This window comes from Amblyomma mixtum, chromosome 9 (assembly GCF_055824585.1).
Source record: "Amblyomma mixtum isolate Tamu chromosome 9, ASM5582458v1, whole genome shotgun sequence".
In the NCBI taxonomy this organism is placed as follows: Eukaryota; Metazoa; Arthropoda; class Arachnida; order Ixodida; family Ixodidae; genus Amblyomma; species Amblyomma mixtum.
Genome location: NC_143020.1, coordinates 119,496,274 through 119,518,621, shown reverse-complemented (window position 1 = coordinate 119,518,621; position 22,348 = coordinate 119,496,274).

The window sequence follows — 22,348 nt, the reverse complement described above, 5'->3', positions numbered from 1 at the left end:
GCGCGGCTTTATTCAGCAATTTATAAAAGAATGACAATATGTCAAAAAGTGCGAAACAAGCGTCTCTAAGGTCCCGAATGCAGTAAATGCAGGATTTAGTTTTCAATATTTTTCATGTTTCGACCACCTTCACTTATATTTCCAGAAATAAAGAAGCGTTTTTACATTGCGTGATTAGAAAGCATGTCCTTTTCAAGAACTGTTAACAGCTAAAACCTTACTGCATATTCCAACATGCCGCACAATATATGGCACACATAGTCTAGCAAACACGTTGCCCCGTCTTTTAAATAAGTTTAAAGCTGCAAAAGTTGATCTTTCATGAGCATGCCGCAAAGATATACACGATATATGTGTACTTTTTAGATTCACTGCTTCTTTATCTCTTTCGTTTCTGTACAGTGTTGACCTGATTTGATGGTTTGATTTATGGGGTTTAACGTCCCAAAGCGACTAAGGCTATGAGAGACGCCGTAGTGAAGGGCTCCGGAAATTTCGACCACCTGGGGTTCTTTAACGTGCACTGACATCGCACAGTACACGGGACTCTAGAGTTTCTCCTCCAAAGAAATTCTAGCCGCCGCGGCCGGGATCGAACCCGCGTCTTTCGGGTCAGCAGCCGAGCACCATAGCCACTGAGCCACCGCGGCGGCTGACCTGATTTGAATAACCGAATTCCTGTTTTTCGATGACGTGTATTTTTCTGTTTCCTTTTTTGTTACCATTTTTTGTGTACACTTCATTTCTTTTCGTTTTTTCTAATATTGCGCCAAACCATTTTTGATAACTATTGTTTACATTTTGGGATGCTACTTGTGTAGAACATTTATATGCTACCTGCTGCCCTGCAATGCAGGGGCCGAGGGGCACGCCTAGCCACAATTTCTGGCTTTTTTCCCTCGGCCCTCACCATTTGTACATGGGAAAATAAATTGAAATTGAAAATTGAAATCTTTCTTTACTGCCGTGGACGAGCACTTGATTTCGCTTTCAATTTTGATTTCTTTAATTCTCTTCTTTTGCCTCGTTTATTCGAGAGTAACTTAAGATTCAAAAGGCGGATTAACCTAAAAATTTGGATTATGGCTGCCACCAAAAATGAATTTTCCTTTTTCAATAATTTTCAGCTAACTTCTTTCCACGCAACGCCACTGCAAAACATTGGAGACATGTTGACCAATTCGTGGTTGAACTTCACCTTATCTCTGACAAGGCGCACCAGAAATACTTCTCAGCGGATGAGGAATTGATTTATTATTTTGCAGTCATGACCGATTGGGTGAGCACGTTTGCATTTTTTGTGCTTTTATTCTCCGCGAGATGCGGAAGCAAAACAAACACCCAACCTTCGATGCACAAAGATAAAAAAGACGACCACGCTGTGGAATTGCCGCCACACCGTTTCAAAGAGGACGCTACTATCTTCCATCCATTCATCCATTTGTTGCAACAAGACCGGCCTGTGTTAGAACTTGAGCTCGCATGTACAAATTCCCTTGTTCTCTTGCTTTTGGACTGACCTGGGCTGGCGCGGGATTTTGGAGTGCGGCGACCAGCGCAGCGCCAGCGATACTGCCCTGTTTGCACCACCGCAGGTTCGAATCCCGCTCGCGGCTTCGAGGTTTTATAGGTTTTTTCTGTTGGTTTGACGCCACGCTTCCCTGACCATTAAGTGAAATTTATAAGTATCAGCGCCGGATTTTTTCATTATTGAGGCACTTGATGCCGCCGCATTCACATTATTCAGTAATGTTCACCTAGAACCGGTTTCTTAAATGTAGTAGTCTTCTGTGTTTGTCGTTTTGTGCATTAAGAGAATTAAATTTCCGTCTTTCTTTCAGGTCAATTTCATATACGAAGACATGGAAAGGCCTAAGATCACATTTAAGGTCGTGGGAGTCACACGGAACACGGTAAGTCAATGCGAGCGAGCGCGAAGATTGGAATTTTCACGTTGCTCCTGCAACCTGAAAATTTAAGGGCACCAACAAATCCGGTTGCCTTGGAGATAATTGCTAATTGTTAGAGAACTGTGGAATATTGTAAGGTACTGTTAGGAAATATTAAAGGTAATGGTCCCTCCGTACACCCTGTAGAAAAAAAAAGCTTTTAAAGTTTGTCCATCGCTAGCATCGAATATACTTGAAACTACCATAAAAAAAATGAGAAACGCTTTGACAAGAAAAAAAGAACGTTAATAGCAAAAAAAAAAGCAAACCTGCCGTTTGGAGATGTGCGTATATATTGATTGTTACAAGGAAACCTTACGATATATGAAAAAGAAAAACGTTTATAAACAATTTCTTGTTGAAAAATTCGCGTCTCCGGATTTACTGGGCACATGAGATGCTTTTCCGTGATAATATGTATGCCCCAAAGGTACTTCTTCAGTGCTAACCTGAAATATACAAAAAAAAAACCTTTCAATCAAGGAGCAATACTTCTACATTGGTACAGACACCTTTCCAGACGGCCCCAAAGGCGCGTTTTGAGGTGCGTTTATGACAGTCGCCGCTGTGTGGCGGGCCCGATACATCTTTTAAAGGCCTGAGATTCTGAACCCGATCCATGAGAATATGCATGCAAAATAAGGCCAGGTTTCGCGCCTAAGCCGCTCGTTGAGGACACCCGTGCACTCTCCTTTGCGCCGTTCTCGCATCGCACTCTAGACAACGGTGCGGACGACTGTACTATTATGATACTGTAGGCTGACTCTGCTGATGTGTAGCTTTGTTTGACGTCATTACAATGCGAAACATCACTCCTTTCTGCCTAACGCGAAAAGTATAGAATATAAGTATCGCTCTCAGAGTGCCACGTAGCGTGATGACACTTCGTCAAGCTGCTCTGTCGTCAAAACTTTTCGGCATTCCTGTATTTTCTGTTCGGTGACTAAAAAATCTGTTTGGCTGCTGGATTGTCTGTAGGCGGTCTGTGGGAAAAAGAACGTCCATCAGATCGAGCTCACTTGTCTCTGTTCTATTAGCGTTAAACAAAAAATCAAATGCTTTACACTCTCGTCCTTTACATTGTTACGTGACCGATTAAGCCGATTAAGAGAGAACGCCATGACGGATAGGGATGGCATGATTTAATGGCTGCGGGCCTAACTCGTGCACTCCCACCCACGCCACTGCCCGATTAGTCTTCTTCTAGACAGGGATATTATCACTGATATTCTGAGTTCTCAGTCTGCAAAGCCTCAAGCAACTCAATTAATATAGGTCAGCAGGGGGAATTTTCTAATTTCTCACCTAAATAGGTCCTGGATCCGCACGCAGAGTTAATCGTAGTTATGCACTCCAAATCCCCTGACTGGTGATCACGTAATGGACTAATGTTAACCAATTTGTGCAGCTACTTCCCAGCAGTGCGTTAAACTTTGTGCGACAAATATTTCGTCCATGATATAGAAAAGCAGCCTCCATGATTGATTAATTGTATTCATGGCTACCTGGGTACATGTGGCGTAATACGAGGATACTGATTGACTCTTTTCCATTACTTCTCGGCAGGACGACGCTTTTGCCCATGAAGTTCAAGGTGCTCTTTCGAGTCGAACTCTTGATGGTCTGGTGCACTACTACAGAGCTGGGAAAATTCCAGGCAATCCTGATGCCGTCTATCTGGTAACCGAGTAAGTGCCATGTCCGCCCTTGATGGCAAAGTAGTTGGCATTTTTTAGGTTTCCACTCGGCACCGGGCCACTCGGGTTGCTGCCGTGGTTTTCCTATTCTCGGAACTAAGGTCATTTTCTTGTCGTTTTCTTGCAGCCGGGACTTGTGGAGAACTGAGAACGGAGTGCTTCAGAAAAAAATATTAGGTAAGAAACATACACGTGCGTCGCCCAAGATACTCAAAAACTCTCGCATTGCTGCAGCATCGCCTCAGAAATTTAGCGTTGCTTAATTTTTGCACGAAGAAAAAAAAACGAACTGCAATAATACATTTTGTCATGCTAGCAGTGGATCATGAGCAGTAGTCTTCACCTTGACAGTGCGGCTAAACCATCTTCCTCCTTCCGAACTTAAAGATACGAAATACCACACACTGCAGATCATGCTGAAAAAAAAAAAAAAAAACTTCTCGAGGCTGGCCCGAAAGGAGCAACCGCTTAGAACACACCTCATTCGGGGGAAGAACCTTGGAAACCAAATTTTTTTCTTCAGCATCTTGTATCGTGAGTAGAAATACTGCTTGAAATTATCGTCTTGCCTAAAAGTAACCGGGCAGCGGTGGTTTGTTTTTTAGCCGCGTCGCGAAGTACTTACGGCCGCCCTTAAGCTATGAATCTGTGTAGCATCACGTGAATCCCTGTCCTTACGTTTTGACGCCTTTACGTATTTAAGGGTGCCATAAAGGCTCCGTTGTACGGTTGAGAAGCAAGAGCCTGTTGCTCGGTTACTTTTTTCAAAGGGGTTACACATGAAAGGGCTGCGTTGAAGTATAGCACAAGAGGTGAGCTACAGCGAATAAAAGAATGATATCGCTGGTATGTCTTAACATTGTCAGGGAGACATTTTTTCGCCGCAGATTCAGCGTGACCATATCAGTGCACATATATGCAAAAGATATTGAATCGTTGGAGCTGAATGCAATACGTGCTAATCTCGGTCGATCGAATTACGACATCACACAGTCCGTCTTAAGTGGACTTACTCCAATCGATCAAACTGCATTCATTTGTTGAAACTGAATAAATGGAATCCAAGTACATCGGTTTCAACACGCCCATTACAACACACACGGTGTGCATGCCGAAGTAGCCTCGCAAGTCAGTCTGTTGAGGCTGTGGTGGCGCCGATTTTATCCAGCGCAGAGAAGATACATCGATATTTTTTTTGCAGGTGTTGCGTTCCTGAATTCAGTGTGCTCCATTCACGCAGTCGGCATAGGAGAAGATAAGGATTCCTGGTACGAAGGAGTGCTTACGATGGCCCATGAGCTGGGACACATGTAAGGATCGCTTTGCATGCTTGATTTACGCCGGACGACGGCACAATTCTCTGTTGCTCTGCGACTGGGCGGTGTGACGTTCTAGCTGTACATAGGCAGAGGTACACGTTGCTCGAATTTGAAAGGGGTAGTGTATGGAGTATTCGATCAATGATTACGGTAAATGTAGGGGGGCAAGCAAAATTTTTCCTCTTTTCGAAGTATTTTACCCTCGGACGTATCATCATCATCATCAGCTTGACTATGCCCACTTTAGGAAAAAGGCCTCTTCCACATCTTCCCAGATAAACCTGTCCGGTGCCAGTCGCGGCCACCGTATCCCTGCACAATTCTTAATCTCATCCGCCCACTAAATTTCTGCCGCCCCTGCTACGTTTGCCTCCTCTTGGAATCAACTGCGTTGCCCTTAAGGACCAGCGGTTATCTTGCCTTCGCATTACATGCCCTGCCCAAGCCCATTTCTTCTTTGTGATTTCGACTAGGATGTCATTAACCCGTGTTTGATCCCTCACCCATTCTGCCCTCTCCCTGTAAAGGTTACACCTGTAATTTTAAGGCGGAATACCTCATCATTGTAAGCAGGAATTGTCGACAGAAATGCCACGCTTTTCAATTGGTCGAAATGGTAGTGACGTCGCAGTGCGCGAATTTGAAACGGGGCCAATTGTACTTTGGCTAGTAACCATGCAACCAATTAAAGGGATGGTATAGTGATGCTCCAAGTGGGACTGAGTTTAGTTAATTAGTCCATTAACCAATTAGCTTAATTAACCCTTCTAGTCAGACCAGATAAACAAATAAAATAGAGTAGGAAATTGGTCGAGTTGGGGAATCGAACCAGGGTCTCCGAAGTGCGAAACGAGCGCGCTAACCACTCCGCCATGCCAGCTCGATGGTTTGGAATGAACAAAGGCGCGTCTAGTGAATACGATGCCTTCGTTCACTCCCATCTTCCTCCCTTCCCTTATGACGAGGCTCAGGTGTCCACCGAGGTATGCGAGACAGATACATTTCCTTTCCTCAAAAACCAGTTTACCGACGAGCAAGGCGTAGAGCCGAACGGGCGATGGCGTTCTGTGGACAGCGTTGCAAGACGGCAGCGCTGCCGCGTTCCACTCAGAGGCGAAGCTTAACATCTTAAACACACATCAGTGACACAAGCAGCAACACCGCGCTTAAGGCTTCCGCCTCACCGCACTTTAGGTCAACAAAGTGCCCTTCTGAATTTTTTTCTTTCCATACATGCACCCCAAGTTTCTAATTTCGGTGTAGAAATAACAAGATTCATTCTTATGTGCAAGCCGACTGTTCATTCATATAAATTTTTTCTAATTTTGAAAATGAGATTCTCGTCGCCGCTCCAGCATAAGCAATGATGAGCCCACACGGTCCAAAGTTAAACCACAGGGCGAAAAACAGCGCCATCTACGCCTACGAGAGCGCGTCACTCGGCTAAGCAGGTGTCACGTGCTACTTTCGCAGCGCCTGATTGGGAGCGGATAGCGGACAGAGAAGCACGTGACCAGCGCGCCGATGTGAGACACGCGCTCGGAGGAATGGCTATAGCGCTTTTTCTGGTCGACTGGTTTCCGCCATAAGCGGTGCCAAAATTGCCTGCGCTGCAGCGGTGCCTAGAATGGCATTTTCGAAAATCTAGAAACTGAGTTGGGTGTTACTTACAGTGAGCTACAAGCTTCTCGATAAACAGATAGCATAACGACAAGTGTTGAAAAAAAATATGGATAGCGGTTGGGCATGCGAACCAGGAAATATTGTGCGCAAGCAGGTTTTTGCAGGTGCACACCAAAGTCACGCGCCTGAAAGCGCGGCTCAAAAATTCAGGGGGGCACTTTGTTGACCTAAAGTGCGGTGAGGCGAAAGCCTTAAGAGCAGTGTTACTGCTTGTCTCACTGATGTGTGGTTAAGATGTTAAGCTATTAATGATAGTTAATGATAGTTAAGCATGAATGGCACATTTCGTGATACTAGTTAATATATGGTTAGTGATAGTTAACGTGACCTTAACTAGTACACTGATTAATTAGTGTTAGTTAAAGTACAGGTCAGTGCACAGTCCCACTTCTTAACTACTATTAATTACCAATTAGTTATTTAGTCATTAAGTAGAATGACATAACCATGAAATCCCTTTATGTCATCTTTCGACGTCTTTCGATTGCACCCGATTAAGTATCGATTGGCTATTGATTGGCATATGAACATATAAGGCATGCATCCGAAGCGCGGACACATTTGCTAACACGTCTTGGCCACGACAGTATGAGGAATTAAAGGTTTTCGCCTTAAAAGCACGTTTACTTTCCTTTCGTCACTTGCGCACAGATGGAAGTTGAAGATGACGACGTGGAATGCACAGCGCCAGAGTGTTACAGTTTAACACGACGCGTGGTCGGTTGCGGCGGTAGCATAGCGCTCTCGTGCAGTGGCCAGCGAAGGTGATTTCTTTGTACCGCCGCGGGTTCGAATGCCAGTCGCGGCAATATTCATTTTATTTCTCCAGGTTGGCCAGGGTCTCCCCCACTCAAACCCTCGATTGTTTCTGGCCATTTCCCGCTTAACGTGACTAAATTCAGAGGCTTCACCACACACCGGCATTTCCAAGATTAGGAGGCCAAGAGTGCTTTCGCAATAAAAGTTAACTATTCAGTGTTAGTTAACCAGTCTGCTAGGTGTCTTAGCTACGGTGTGATACCTACACTGCATACAATGCCACGCTGAAAAAAGTAATCTTGTAAATAAAAAAAACCATTTTAAAAAAACCATTGATAGCCATAGGTGAAACACTGTGTATAGAGCGCCCAACAGTCCTAGCACTAGCCAGTAACCCTTGTTGATAATATAACGTAATTCGCTCGCCATACTTCGCTTCTAGAGCCTTGCGCCTGCCTACACGAAGAATACCCCCCATTTCCTATAGAGGCGTGTCACCGAGCGCTCCAGCATAATACTGAATTTGCTGAGAACGGCGTGTTTTATTAAACATATAATAAATTTATGGTCGTTTGTAAAAGCAAGTAAAAATGTTAAAAGCCGAGATTTTTTCTTGCGGAGTTATTGCAGTGCTTGACAGTGTGGAACATATGAAAACACTCGTCAAAATCTGACAGAGTTCCGAGAGAATTTCTTTGATACGCGTTACGACGCTAACTGGACCGCGCCAGTTGTTCGCTGTTGGGGCTTGTACGTGCGACGAGTCTAAGCATTCGCATCTCGTTTTGGATCCCAGCAATAATCCCGCAACAACAGACGCCAAATAACAACGGTTCTCCATGCAGCATCGGAGCGGAGCACGACGTAAGCGCGAGGTGCCCGGAGTCTGACGGATTTCTCATGGCAGCCACAAGCGGAGGGCTCAACATGGAGCAGCTTTCAGTGTGCACCAAGGAGCAGATAAGGAATACTGTCCAGTAAGCTGCACAACACATTTTTTTTTTCAAATGCATTCGATTCCAGTAAACAGATTACAATAAGCAACGACAGCCACAATCTACAAAACTATTGGAAGGTCGAAACGCAGCTAACAACAACCCTTGGAGTGAAGCATCAAGAGCCTTTGAGAGTCAAATGCTCACAGGGTATCCATTCTGAAGTGAACGCGAAAATATTGAGCTGAATGTGCTGTCTCACTAGGAATTTCTCTGGGAATCATTAATCGTTGAAACTTATAATAAAGAACCTAAATGAAAGTTCATATTTCAAGCTGAACATGAGCAGCAATTGCAGCCACGTTATTGTTCAATAGAGGGAAAGATTAATAGCATACTGTATCCCTGTCTGCGGCAGTGAGAGTTGACGCTGCTGGAGACGAGCTGCGAGACGGGCTTAGGCGAGCTGAGCCACATCAAGTGAAAGAAAGCAATCATAGCGGAGACGACACGATGGGTGACGGAAGCTAGGGGAACGCGGTGGGCTCAGGACAAAATATCACATCCGCGATTAGCTCGCATATCTTCGAGAGGCGTTTAACCTTAGGAGATTTGGGGACCCTGCCCAATGGCCCAAGTTTTCAGGCTTGATGGAATTGGCTAGGATAATGGCTAAAGAAGGGCCAGGGTTGACAGGTCATCACCAACGCATTTTGAAAGTCGCTGAGCCAACTATTAGCTGATACAAAGTCTGTACACTTTTGTATGAAAAAGATAGACTAACCACCTGCATGCAGGATATCACTGCAGAGGAATTCTTGCGATGCTTGCGAATTTATGCATGTAATAAGTGCCGAAGCGTCTGCCATCATAATCGCTTGCGATATTTGAAGAAGGTACGGACACTACGCTAAAGCGTGTTCTTACGTTTTGCAGTGCTAGCGCGAAGGCCCGGCTCCCGATAACATTCCAAACGGTAACACAAACACGGTCAGGATGGCAGGATGGGCTAATATTACCCTTTAATATTAAGCGACGCGCTTTTCCAGGTTATGGGAGGATGTTCTTCCAAATTTCACAAAAAAAAAACGAAGATGCGCTTTATAACACTGTTTAAGTCTAACTTTATCAGGGAGGATAACAAAGAGCAGACGGTGGTGTATTACGAAGAAATTTGCACATGTAATATTTAAATAAGCTTTCGCAAAGAGAACTCGCGCAACTTCCAGTTACAACACTGCAGTTAAGTGGCAGTTACTTTTCACGCAACATTTGTTTTGCGCCTATAAACGAATGCGTACAGTATTAGCCCCGCTACTATCATTACTGAGCGAGGCTGCAAGTACTACATGTGATAAGAACGACTGACATATGCTAAAATTCAGTTTCAATTTATCTGGAAAGCACAGTGCTAGAAAGACGAAGCATGCAGAGAATAGATAGATGAAGACAAGCGCGCAGCGCCTGTGACAGGGAACGCGTAGAAGCTAACACAACTTTCAACATAAGTTTTTCGTGCGGTGTTATCCAGTTTTCGTGGCGCCGGTGAGCCTAATTGGCGACGTTTCTGGAGATAAGCAGACACTGGTCATATTAAGTGACCTCGGGTCACCAGAGTATCTTTTGAGCAGACTCCAAAGCGTAAGACTACGCTTGACACGGGAAGTGATTATCCTAGAAGTGAGTCCATTTTCAATACAAAAATCAACCATTTTAATATGAGTCTTATGAACCTTCACAATTTCATTAATTTCAGGACGCTTCCTGATTCTTGTCTGCGCGAAACATTCAAATCGAAGTACGCGGCTCCGCACAGAAAAGTTCAAGGTAAGAATTTAGATGAAGTCGCTTATTGTAGAAATATGATGAGAGGAAACGGAAGGAACAATGTAGTGACTTTTGAAAAGGTGAGCTGCGCAAAGGTGAGCTGTTGCCGTTCTTCATTTTATGCCGTATTTATAAGCGAGCCATAAATGGCACTGTTCACTTAAAAACTTCCGTCAACGAACAAAATCATAGACAGATGTATTTTTGCGAGGAAAAGAAAGAGCAACTTCGATTAAGGAGAGTGATATATTCAGTATTCTAGCAGGGATCAAGTTGTGCTCTTCGGTAGCACCTGCGATCCCTACAAGCAGGGAAATTTGTGTGCAGATGGAACAGAGTGCATTCCAAAGAAAAATAAACTTAATAGTAATAGGAGGCACTGCAGTGAAGCAAGGAGGGCAGAAAATTTCAAACATGTGGTCGATGATGCCAGCTAACAGGAATGCCGAGGTCCCTTCCAATGAATACTGTCTTGCAGTGAAGTTCACGACACCGAGGAGAATCAGCTACAAATCAACGCTACAAATCAACGCTTTAAAGTTACCACAGCTGTGTGGTCTAATATGAGCATCCTAACCTGAAAATAAATACATTACTACAATTTTAATCATTAACGGCAGTACCATCACATAAGTGCACTCTAATCTACAACCAGAGCTGTTATTGGGAAACATTCGTGGCGGACGCACGTGTTACACCGTAGAAGCGTGTAACGGCGTGCCCGTTGTTTAAGCCGCGGAATCAGTGTAGTTCACAACGCTTGGGAACATAGGGAGCCCTAGGAAATGGGAACAGGAAAGCTTACACAGCCTTGGCAATGTTCTTCTTCACCGGTTGGAGCTCGCGCTGTCATAAGACGCTGCCGATCGCTTCCAAATGGCTGTTAGCAGCTCAGTGCAGAGCGGCATAGCGATTATAAGAAACAGTAAGATAAACTGCGGCAGCAAACTTACGCCGCTGTCATACCGCAGTCTCAAACTCCGTGACACAATTTTCTAGTTATGTCAATTTTTTGTGGACTCACGTAACGCTTTATTTCTGCTCGCTAGTATTGACAGAATAACCCGCCACCCGTTGCCTGACGAGCACTTTCAAGAAGATATCGAAGACCTGGCATCGAACCTGTTCCTCATGTATTGGCGCGGTAGCCGTATTGATGATTGGCCTCCACAAAAATTTCATAACAAAGCCTCTCTTATAGCTTTTCATGTTCTTGTGTGCAAAATAGAATTTAGAATGGCTGGACGCCCCTGCTATTAGGTTTTATTGATGAATTCGTCAGCGCCATGAAGAAATAGCTCCCCGGCAAAAGCGCCCGTGTCCCTACAAAGCCTGAGCCTCGCAGGATCTCATGCCTAATTGCGAATGCCTAGTTTTTGCGCTTAAAGACGTCAGATCTTACAGATCTTGTGAAGGACGCGGGAGGAACTAATCGTAAGGGAGGAAGAAGCACATTCTACATCTTGTTTTCTTATCTTCCATTTTTTTATCTTTTCTGCCTAGCTTGGTTAGCGCCAAAGGGTAAATGGAAACAAAGTAAAGCTCGTTAAAGAATGTGTAGAGACTTTGTGAGAATAATGTATTGCGATGAAGCGATAAATCGTTCCATCAACGTTTGTTATACGGTTTTTCTTGTTATTTCAGCTCTCAGATCTAGCCAGAGAGTTGAAAACGAATTGCAGTTCTGACTAATGGTGCCGGAAAGTTGACATGCTCGAGGGTATGCCATGTAGCCAAGAAAAGGTAAATAACTATGCTGCTTTTAACTGGTTCTTTTTTGACCGGCACTTAACGTCCTTTAGTAACAATCTAGGAACCGTGCTCCAGTGAGGAAAATTAACAAAGTCCATTTTTGATGATTTGCACAATGAGAGCAGTTGCTTTCCAGCATCCTGCGAAGTGGGCACTTGGCCGAAAGTATTTACGTGTATGGGGCGCTGAAAATAGTACGAAACATTGGTAATATATAATCGTAACTCAAATACTTCGCGTAATTTTCATCTCACGTATTTTATGGCAAAAATTTTCTGTTTGTTTAACTGCTGACTTTTATTCAGGAAATTAGGCTTTGATAGGCGCTGAAATCTAGGCAGTGATTCACGGGGGCTCCTTGGTGCGGTAATGTAGAAGATACCGAGGTGGTCGTCCTGTCCGTGCAAGGATCATATGTTAGCACAATAACATGCACTTGCATATTTCCTCCTGACTAAATTACAAACGAGACCGTCAGCGCCAAATAAAAGCCGAACAAGACAGTTGCGACGAAATAGCTAAACCCGGAAATGTTAGTTAGGACAGAGAAAATATCAGAGCACTTGATGTTCGCTTTGACAGCGCCATGTCACTGGGCGAAAGTGTTCACGAATCTCGACTTCCTTTCGAGCGGTGAGCTTTTATGTCTTTCTACCATCAACTTTAATTCTTCCTGTTCGCATTTAATTTGACCCTAATGGTACATTTTGTTTCACTGATAATGAGGCTCAGTCAACCTAAACTGTGATGTACGTTGAATCTATAGGCAGTCGCTTCAGCTGTGCGAGGTCCCTTTGGCGAAAGTTTTCGAATCTGCGCAACACTGCATAACAAGCGGCCATTCCAGAGCTCATGCAGACAAGTGCTGTTCTCACTTTTCTAATCACGCGACCAAGTCGCGTTATCCTTTATCTGTTCTGTAGCCTGTGATCTCTGCGTTTTCCAAAGAGGCATCTGATTTCTATTAGCCAGAAATCGCAAGGACATACAATCTGACGAAAGCAGGATCGAAAATGTTTGTGAGCTTAAGGTATCGCCAAAAATCTGCTCAAGGCGTGAAAAACGCACAGGCCCATAAAGTCGCTACGCAGCTACATTAAAACACCATTGCGGAGGGCTGCTTAAACGGCTACAGCGGGTGGCTGATAGGGCTAAGACGAGAGTGGTGGACTACGCATGCGCAGAAATATCGTGGCAGTAATATACAATAACAGCAATGCGCAGCAATACACAACGGCATGATAAGTGGCAGGCGAAACAGCAGCTTTTTGAAAATGGAATCTGGTCACGTACAGTCTTTATCAAAAGTAACCAGGCTCCGTGATTTGCTTCTCATTCGTATAAGAGGGCCCTCACGGCTTCCGTAAAGATCCAAAAGTTCTTTGAAGGTGAAAACAGGGGTTCTTCTTACCATACAGAGATTTAGAGCTTGAGGGCTAGCATAATAGCTTTATTGTACGACTGATAAGAAAAAACGTGCAGCCTGGTTACTTTTGACAAAGACTGTACTTTCCAAAAATCCCTCATATTTAATATATAAATACAAGTTCTCGTATTATAACGGTGGCTAGCAGCCTTAGGTTTTTTTTTTTACAGTCCTTGTACATTTTATATCGCGAAAATCTCAGTCTCATAGTATTGCCAACTTTCAGCCCTATTATCTAATAGAGTAGTAGAGAAAGTGGGTGACAGGAATACTCATGAACAAAACAAAAGGCAATATATTGTGCTGACAGCACTATTACATCTCTATACCTACCACAACACACACGATGCTACAAAAATCAAGTTGAAATATAAAAATCTATCATTTCTACTTCTGCCTCCCTCTATCGACACGAGTCACCCTCTTTCAAAAAAAAAAAAAATATGGTGATGAATGCAGGTCATTTAACTCACTGACAAAAGCAATGTCTTACCTACAGAGAAATGTCTTGCAGTAGAATTCTTGGGCTATATGTTTTTCGATGATTTGAGAACGAGTGAAAAAAGGAAACTGAAAGCGTTCTTTGCCATGTTGTTCAAAGACGAAAATGATAGACATTCACTTGAATAAGGGACTTTCTTTTCCTTTCAGACATGCACAAGAGGAGACTGCGGAAATCATAAATGGACGTCATGGTAGTGTTATGATATCCTTTTCAGTTGCCATAATAAAAACGAAGCCGAGATATTAATCTCACAAGCATTAAGACGGTTGACTTATGTTTTTTGGGATCTCAAGCGAAATTCAAGCTGATATCCTGTGATCTTTATCGCGGTTACGCTGTTATTCTGAGCTGCAGCACGTTAAAGGTGCTTCAAGTAGTCTTTACTCCTTTACGAGATGGGCATGTTGACTGCCCATGTGTACTTATTTATTTATTCGTAATATCGGTCCTGACCCCGCCTAGATAGGCGTGCGCATTGGAACAACCAGCGACATGCCGTAATACACAGAAAATACATCGCCGAAGTTTGGTCGTAGACTAGCTTGCGGGTATTGCCATAGACAAGACAATGCAGCCGGATAACTGACTGCGTTAAAAATGCATTATCTGTGGCGGAGTGGTTCCTCCATATCGACATTGTTTATGTGGAGAGAAACCCAATTTGAAAAAGTTACAATAGCCGGACGCGAAATAAAATGAGGTGAAAGCCTGCATTGGCGCTTCCCGAAATAGAAACTGCAATTTTGCTAGAATATTCCGCGGAGAAATAAGTTCCCCCGCCACCCCAAACAAAATGCTGACAAAAAAAAAAGTTGAAAGCATGCGTGAAAAATGGCGCTACCCAATGGGCTTTATGGTCCAAAGCAACTAAGGCTATGAGGGACGCCGTAATGAATGTCTCCGAATAATTTGGGCCACCTGAGGTTCTTTAACATGCGTGACGTCGCACAGTACACGGGCCTCTAGCATTTCGCCTCCATCGTATTTCGACCGCGCCGGCAGGGATCGAACTCGCGTCCTTAGGGTCAGCAGCCGAGCACCATAAGCACTGAGCCACCGCGGCGGCTGGCGCTAGCAAAATGATTTGTTAGCATTATTTCCACAATTAAAAAGAATTTTTCGCTCTTGGTACCCTTATCACCAAAGAAGTCCAGTCACTTATTAAAGTGGTGTAGTCACAAGCGCCAGAGTTAGTATTATGCTTTTGTGCTTAGGACCGTTAGCCTTTGCAACTAACAGGGCAATTTTTGAAGGCTGCCGGTGTAAGGTAGGCAGGAATTCTTGACTTGCATCAAACTCTAGATGACTACGGCTACTACTGTTGTTGAATCAGAAAGTGATGTCCAATTTCTACAGTCATATATCGGCTTCAGCGACAAAGGGCGCCTAAGAAACATTTCTTTGGCCGACGGCTGCCTCCCCGTTAACTGAATGGGTTTCTAAATGCGCAAAGTACGCATGAAGAGCCATTAGTAAAAAAGCCTTTGCCGCAAACACAACTGCTGAAGTAGGCTCAATACTTAGAAAAATTACTCATGTACCGCAATATACTCCTCTTGTTGAAATGGAATGTGCTCTAGAATTAAACAGGCCGATCGTTCAAAATTATTGCCTTTGCGTCAAGGTATTCAGTAGGATGAGTGTTTTTCGCTGTACTGCAACATTTCACTGCAGGTGAACTATTGTTGCCATGTGTTTTCAGAGTATTTGCAAGTAGAAACGTGGAGAAGTGTCCCACCAGACACCGTTCGAAAGGCGAAAGAAGTAGCCTGAACGGCAACAATAAGGAAGGAAAATTCCAACCGTAGCCTGATCGAAGAGGGTGAAGACGAACGTGGCACTGAAAACAGCTTGGACATGAAATATCAGAGCAAATGTCAGGTGGCATATGGCCACCACAACGTTTTCGGCGGCTGCGTTTTCAGACAACTCAGTGGTTGTGAACTGTGCGCTCGCATAAATGGCTGACCCAGCAAGCATGAAGGGCATATATCAGCGACCACAGCTGGCTGACATCTCCTGTCGACGGGGCCAGGAAATGGCACGGCGAGGGCAAAAAGTGCGGGAGCGTACAGATAGAGCAGTGAGTTAGTAGCATGACCGCCTGATGCAACGTTCCTCCCAAGCTAGAACTGCTGACAGCTTTGAAGACGTAAACAGATAAAAAAATGGAACTGCAACACGGCTGGCAGAAGTTCTACTGTATAGCTATTTTCGACAGATGTGCGAGCCATGACAAAAAAAAAATAAATTAAGTGACTTACAATTACGCTTTTCGGTAATGCCATTCTTGAGCGCCACTGTTGCGGTGCTTGAATCGTAGGCTACCGCCAATATTACTCCTGTCTAGTAGTGCGCGGCCAGCGGCTGTTCTTTTAAGTCTTTTTTTAAGTCTGGTAAAGCTTGGATACCCGGCAGAAGACGAGGGCGAAGGGAAGACAGACATTGACAGCCAAATTAGGAGCACTTTAGTGGTTAAACCAGTGCCCAGAAACATGGACCCGAAGAACCACGAATTAAGACGGGCGGCGAGATCATAGGAGTTGGACAGGTTCCTGAAGAAGAAACAGATGGTTTTGTGTTGACGCGTCGAAGTACAGAACGGAGGAAAACGCTAGGGCGGTAGCAGCAGTGAACGCCAAGGGGAAGATAATTACTGATGCATCAGTGCGCACAAGGACAACAGAAGCATCGGATGAGATCGCCATAGCTCTAGCCCTGACTGAAGCCAATCGGCAGGGATTGAGTCACTGGATAGTGATGGATTATGAGGCTGCAGCGAGGGCATACAGAGATGGAAGGATCGGCCGAAAAGCCGCGAGGATCCTCTTCGAACAAAAACAACACAGACATGGATCAAACAACACAAACATTCAACACACCATTATTTGGGTCCCTGACACTGAGGTTGAGGGAAATCTCATGGTAGACACTGTTATCCGAGGGTTCATGAACCGGAGGACGGGTTTGCCGTTCGAACCCTTCAGTACGCTAGAATCTTACGGGGAGGCAATGAAGGCGCGGTTGGGAGCCCGCAAGAAGTACTCGGCTCCGGCGGATATCCTCAACAGAGAGCAGGCCACCACGCTCAGACGACTACAAACAGACACCTACCCAAGCAGAGCCATGTATCATAGAATGTGGCCGAACGGATACGCGAAAGAGTGCGTGTGGTGTGGGGGCTACGCCACAACGTACCACGCCACCTGGGGCTGTGAAAAAAGCCATTTACTACCAAAGATAAATAGCCCTAGTCTAGAGCAGTGGGAGGCCCTCCTGACTGACTCTGACCCGAGCACACAGCTTATGCTGGTGACGAGGGCCAAGGCAGCAACAGAGGCCAGCGGGATCCTGGAATAGGGAAGACCGACCAATGAAGCTCCACATCTATCTATCCATCACGCCCCTACTCCCTAACTCTTCCTTTTGCAACAATAAATGTTTTTACTACTACTACTACTGCTACTACTCCTATCTAGTAACGTTGAGCGATCGTATACGGAATACGCTGTGCCAAACGTAGCAGGCTCCGGATTTCGGCTTGGGCCGCGCCCACACCGACCCGCTGCCGCTAGGAGTCGCCGCCGTGTACGCCGCAGAGCCGGTCTTCGCGCTATCGCCGTCTTTCATCCTCCGTTGCGCTCTTCGTTCGCTCTCTTTTATCCTCTGCGCTTTGTGGTTTTTCTAGTTCCATCATATCATTGCCGGCGCGCAGATCTAACCTATTTTTGGAGCAGCTGCGTTGATATGCAAAATATTGAGTCTCGTCCACGTGCATGCAGGTTGGTTTTTTTATCCCTTACCACCTTTGATCTTTGCTTATGTCGCGGCTTCACACAGTTCGATTTTTTTGCAAGAACAGGAAAATGACTTTCGGGCGTTTCTATCCTTCTGTACCCCAGAGAAGACAAAGTAAGGAAAGAAATTCCCCGGAAGGAAGTTTAGGGCTTCATGACTGGCACGGAGGGGTCATAGGAGCAAGAATGCGAAAGGCTGTCTATATTGATACTGGGAATAAATTCCGTGGGAGCTGTGTGCAGTAGCTGTGTGCTGAACGATGTGTTCTGTAATCAGGAGGTCAGATGCAAGATTAGTCAGTCCCAGCTTTTAATCGGCTCCAATCCAAAAATCTAAAGCCTTGGAGAGAGGTCAAGGCACCAGACAAGCCATAAACTTTCGGCTCCGCCACTACTATTTGCTGCTACTGCCCACATCGGCCTTGGGAGAGAAGGTAGTTTTTTGGGCTATAAGACGCATGGACAAAACATGGTTGAAGTCAATGCACTGGTCATTCCTTGGAAGACATTGCCAAATCACTGTCCTTAGCTTATGCCAAACTTGTTTTTAAGCGAAACGCACCAACTCAACAACTTCTTTACGAAGAGGAAGTTGACTGATTCTAGGACTACGTTGCTCTGAAACAAAAAGCATCGCAGTCAGTTGTGCGCAAGGGCACCAAAGTTTGTTGCACTGGCTTTGAAAGCTCATCCCACTCGTTATACCGTCAGGAAATTGAACACTTTATATTTTATTCCTTCATTAGCTTGGAAGCACTGCTACCAACGTCCATGCACAATATTGTGTTCCCAACAAGAAAAAATACCCATACCCATTAATATTCAATATTTCAAGAACGTATTTGTAGCCTAACCTTATCAATGCTGCGTATTACGACGAATGTATAAATATTGCTTGGCAGGAAATATTCGTAGTGTCCCGATAAGATTGGGGTTGTCTTTCTCGATCATACTGGATGCTCTGGGAGATTGATTGGTGCGCTCGATCCTACCGTTTTACCGACGGTGGCCGACCCCTCGTTCGCTGCATTGAGCCCTGACATAAATCACACATCCGTCAGCTTCAGTTACCTCATCTCATTAACGGTGTACGTGCGGTGGAAAGGACGGTGACTCCATGAGTACTGAGAAAATAGCGTTTATAACAAGTCACCTCATCTTTCCGCCTTTGTGGATATTAGAGATTTTAAGAAGCGTCATTGTTAAGGTGCAAGAAACGACTTTGATATTGTCCCGTTGTAGTGACGGCAGTCCAGCGGTCAGGAATACAGCAACAAGACTTGGAAACGAAGCTCTTTATTTGGGCTGACTTGCGCCCGCAAAAGAACTGAATCACTCGGCGGCGGCGTAAGCAACAAACGTGCTCGTCAGACGTCGAACTACGAATGCCCGCTGCTCGCGGCATCGTTCAATTTAAAGCCGGCAAGGAAACTTCGAGATATCAGGTCGAGATCATCTAGAGTAATCTGGAAACACGTTGATGCAGCTCGGCATGGCTGTGATCAATCGAGATTAGTCCGGTCGCTTCTCGCGTCACGAACACAAATGATAACACCCCTTTCCTGCGGCCTTGCGCGAACGAACGGACACCTCAACGATACGTGGCAATATAACCGTTTTTTTTTTATTCCTGTGTATTTCTTGGAACTTCAGGAGTATTAGTAAAGCGTACCAATGCCATTTCTCGAAAGGAAATAAATAAAGGAAAGAGATGCCACCTGTTCTTTTTCCTTTCTTTAACGACGAGGCGTTTGAGTGATCGAGTATTCTATTTAGAGTTAACCCCTACCCTTCAACGTAACTGCAACGATGTCAGCGCTAGAGGCTTCGCCGAAGCTCTCATTACGAGTGTTTGCTATATATCTAAAACGAGAATGAGAAGAGACAGTGGAGCCTAATTTTGGCTGCTTTTGAAAACCATTGAAAAGGTCGTCGTTTTAATGCCACCTAAAGGTGCGACTAGACCTATCAAGTATAATAAGAGGGAGTGCGTATAGAAAATGCTGGTGCTTTAACGACCGCCATAGTCGCAGCCAGACGACGTAGGTAACGAGGGCGGGATATATTTTTCGTTCGTTTCGACGTACTGCATACGCAGTTGATCCTGAATAGGCCTTTACATAAATAACGCACCTCTTTTGACGTAGTTTGAAGGCAATTCAACACTCAACAATCTTGTGTTCGCAGAAAAGAATGATGCTACGATAGGTTACACTCAGCTTGAGTCAGAGCGAGAGTTTTAAATGCGAAAGTTTTCACATATACCGATAAACATTTATAAGAATAGTCCCTTTAAAGGTTCCTTTAAAAGCGCAAACTTCCTCGCGGTGGCAATGGTTTTTAGACAGATTTTCACGTGCAATAATTTCCAGGAGTATTAATATTTGTTTGCTGCAAAGAAGACTATTCGAGGAACATACAGTCACATTAACAAAGATAAAAATAACATTCGCAAGAAAAAAGCCATTTTGCCGAACTTAACTAGAACAAACTGTTCATATTCAAATGTTTCGCCTTTCTAGATTTTATGTTACGATATTTGACGCACGATATTTTGTTAACCTTTTCTGGAAACCGAAACTATTTCTATCTTGCAGTTACATTTGAGCGCTTTTAAAGAGTAAGCTTCTTTTGCACTTTCTGATCGTGAATTCCTCTCAGTCGGTTCGTTTCCTCACATGTATAGTATGGGAAGTCATGGTTCTTTTCCTTGCGGTTTCTTCTTTGTATTTTTGTTTTTATTTCCTTTCTTCCTTCTCTGCACAAGTCATTTTTTAGAATATATGATAATTTGCTAGGTTACTAGATTTCTTTCTTTTTCTTTTTCTTTTTTGTCAGAAACCAGCGCAAGGAAACATGAATGGAATGAAAGAAACGCGGACAAGCGCTCCCCCTTATTCATGTTTTCATGCACTCTTTTGCACCTTTAACAGATATGCACCAACTACTAAAAAAAAGCTTTATTATTCCTCGCAAGATCAACCTAAAAACGGTGACACCGTCGTTACGTTAATGTAGATAGGCAACTGGGGGGGGGGGGGGGGGGGGGGGGGGGGGGGAGGCTCTCGCGGAAACGTATTAGGAGGCGCTTCTCTTCCAAGTTTACGAAGAATTTACTGCCGAGTACAACGTGCGCTCTGCAACAGATGAGCTATATACTCCTCAGAATGTTTCGCTTCCGCACAAAAATAAAAGAATATAATCGGAAAACGTTACGTGAAAGAAGCGCGGATCGTAGGAAAACAGGAGAAAAACACTCAATCGCATAAGCGCTGTTTTGTGATTTGATCGCGTGGATTTGCGTGCATTTGCCTCTTAATTCGTCCACAGGCATTTATGCGCTCATCGAAAACTAAAGCAATATTTTCTTTCTCTTGACTAACTATGGCTCTCGCTTATTTTTGCTTTCACTGAGAACTTTGCAACAATGAGTAATGCTCTTGTTTGCCATTTGTTTTGTTTCTGCCTGCTATTGTATAATTGTGCCCTAACACCGTACAATTGACTATTGTGCCTGTATTGCCTGATTTTGTAAGCCACTGTATGCCGACAAATGTTAATGCCGGGTGCCCGTGGCATAGTCAGTCTGTCAGAAGACAGTGTTTACTGTGGCCACCCTGCCATCATGCTCTGCATGGTGGCGAAACAAACTTTATTATTATATTGTCATTGCGTCAAACTTACCTAATAGCAGTTTTATTTTCATCCTCCATCTCGTGTGTGCGCCACTGCCTGTCTGCGCAGAAGTGGTATTCAGGTAAATTTAATGTCACTTTCAGCGGGTGCATTTAGCTCTGTCAAGTGTAGCGACACGGTGTTACAGATATTAGTGTGGGCTTAAAAATAAATAAGAAAAAAGTGCCCTGCCCGCACCGTCTTACGACACAACGGGCAATACACGGTGTTACAGTGGGAAGAAAAGTTTCATTTGAAATGTGCTCTTTTCCAGGAACATACCATGGATGCGCTTCCCTACACCTTTATTTTTGTAAGGCGAAGCCGCTGCGCCCGTCGCCTTCCACGACAGGCGTTTTCTCTGGAAAATACACAGCGAACTGCGGGATGATATATTAGGTGCTTTGCTAGAATCGCTTGCATCGCCTGACACGACATCCCGAAGGGCTTGGCCCCCAAGATAACAACACAGCAAAAAATTGCATGGTTCTTGATTTAAATGGCGGCACGAACACGGGTATTTAGGACTCCGCTGTTCTTTATTGCGCTCATCAATCACTGCACATAACAAAGACAGAAATCACCTTTGTGGGCGGACTTCATGCCCCATCTGCCCTCTCATAATTTTTTTACTTTCTGGTGCACCCAGAACCCATGTACTGGCCCGGCACTTAAATTCTCTAATTCTGTAACTCTACACACTTCTTTAATTCTGCACACTTAAATTCTCTGTCAACTAATTTCAGATATTTATGCTTTACTTGCCGTCCTCTGCATATCCTTCTTTTTTTTTTTGTGGTGCAGACTAGCCAAAAAAGCCGTTATATGCAGGGGTGGTCCATAGTTGTTCAAAACTGGAGCAGAAATGAACCCCAGATCCACGTTGGGACTCCAAAATCATGGGACCCTCACTTCTCAACAAAGCCATTGGGGCGCGCAGTGGACTGTTTTGACCTGTACTGCGATGATGGCGTGTTCGAAATGATTTTAGAGCGCACAAACTGTGCCGGGGCACAAAAATACC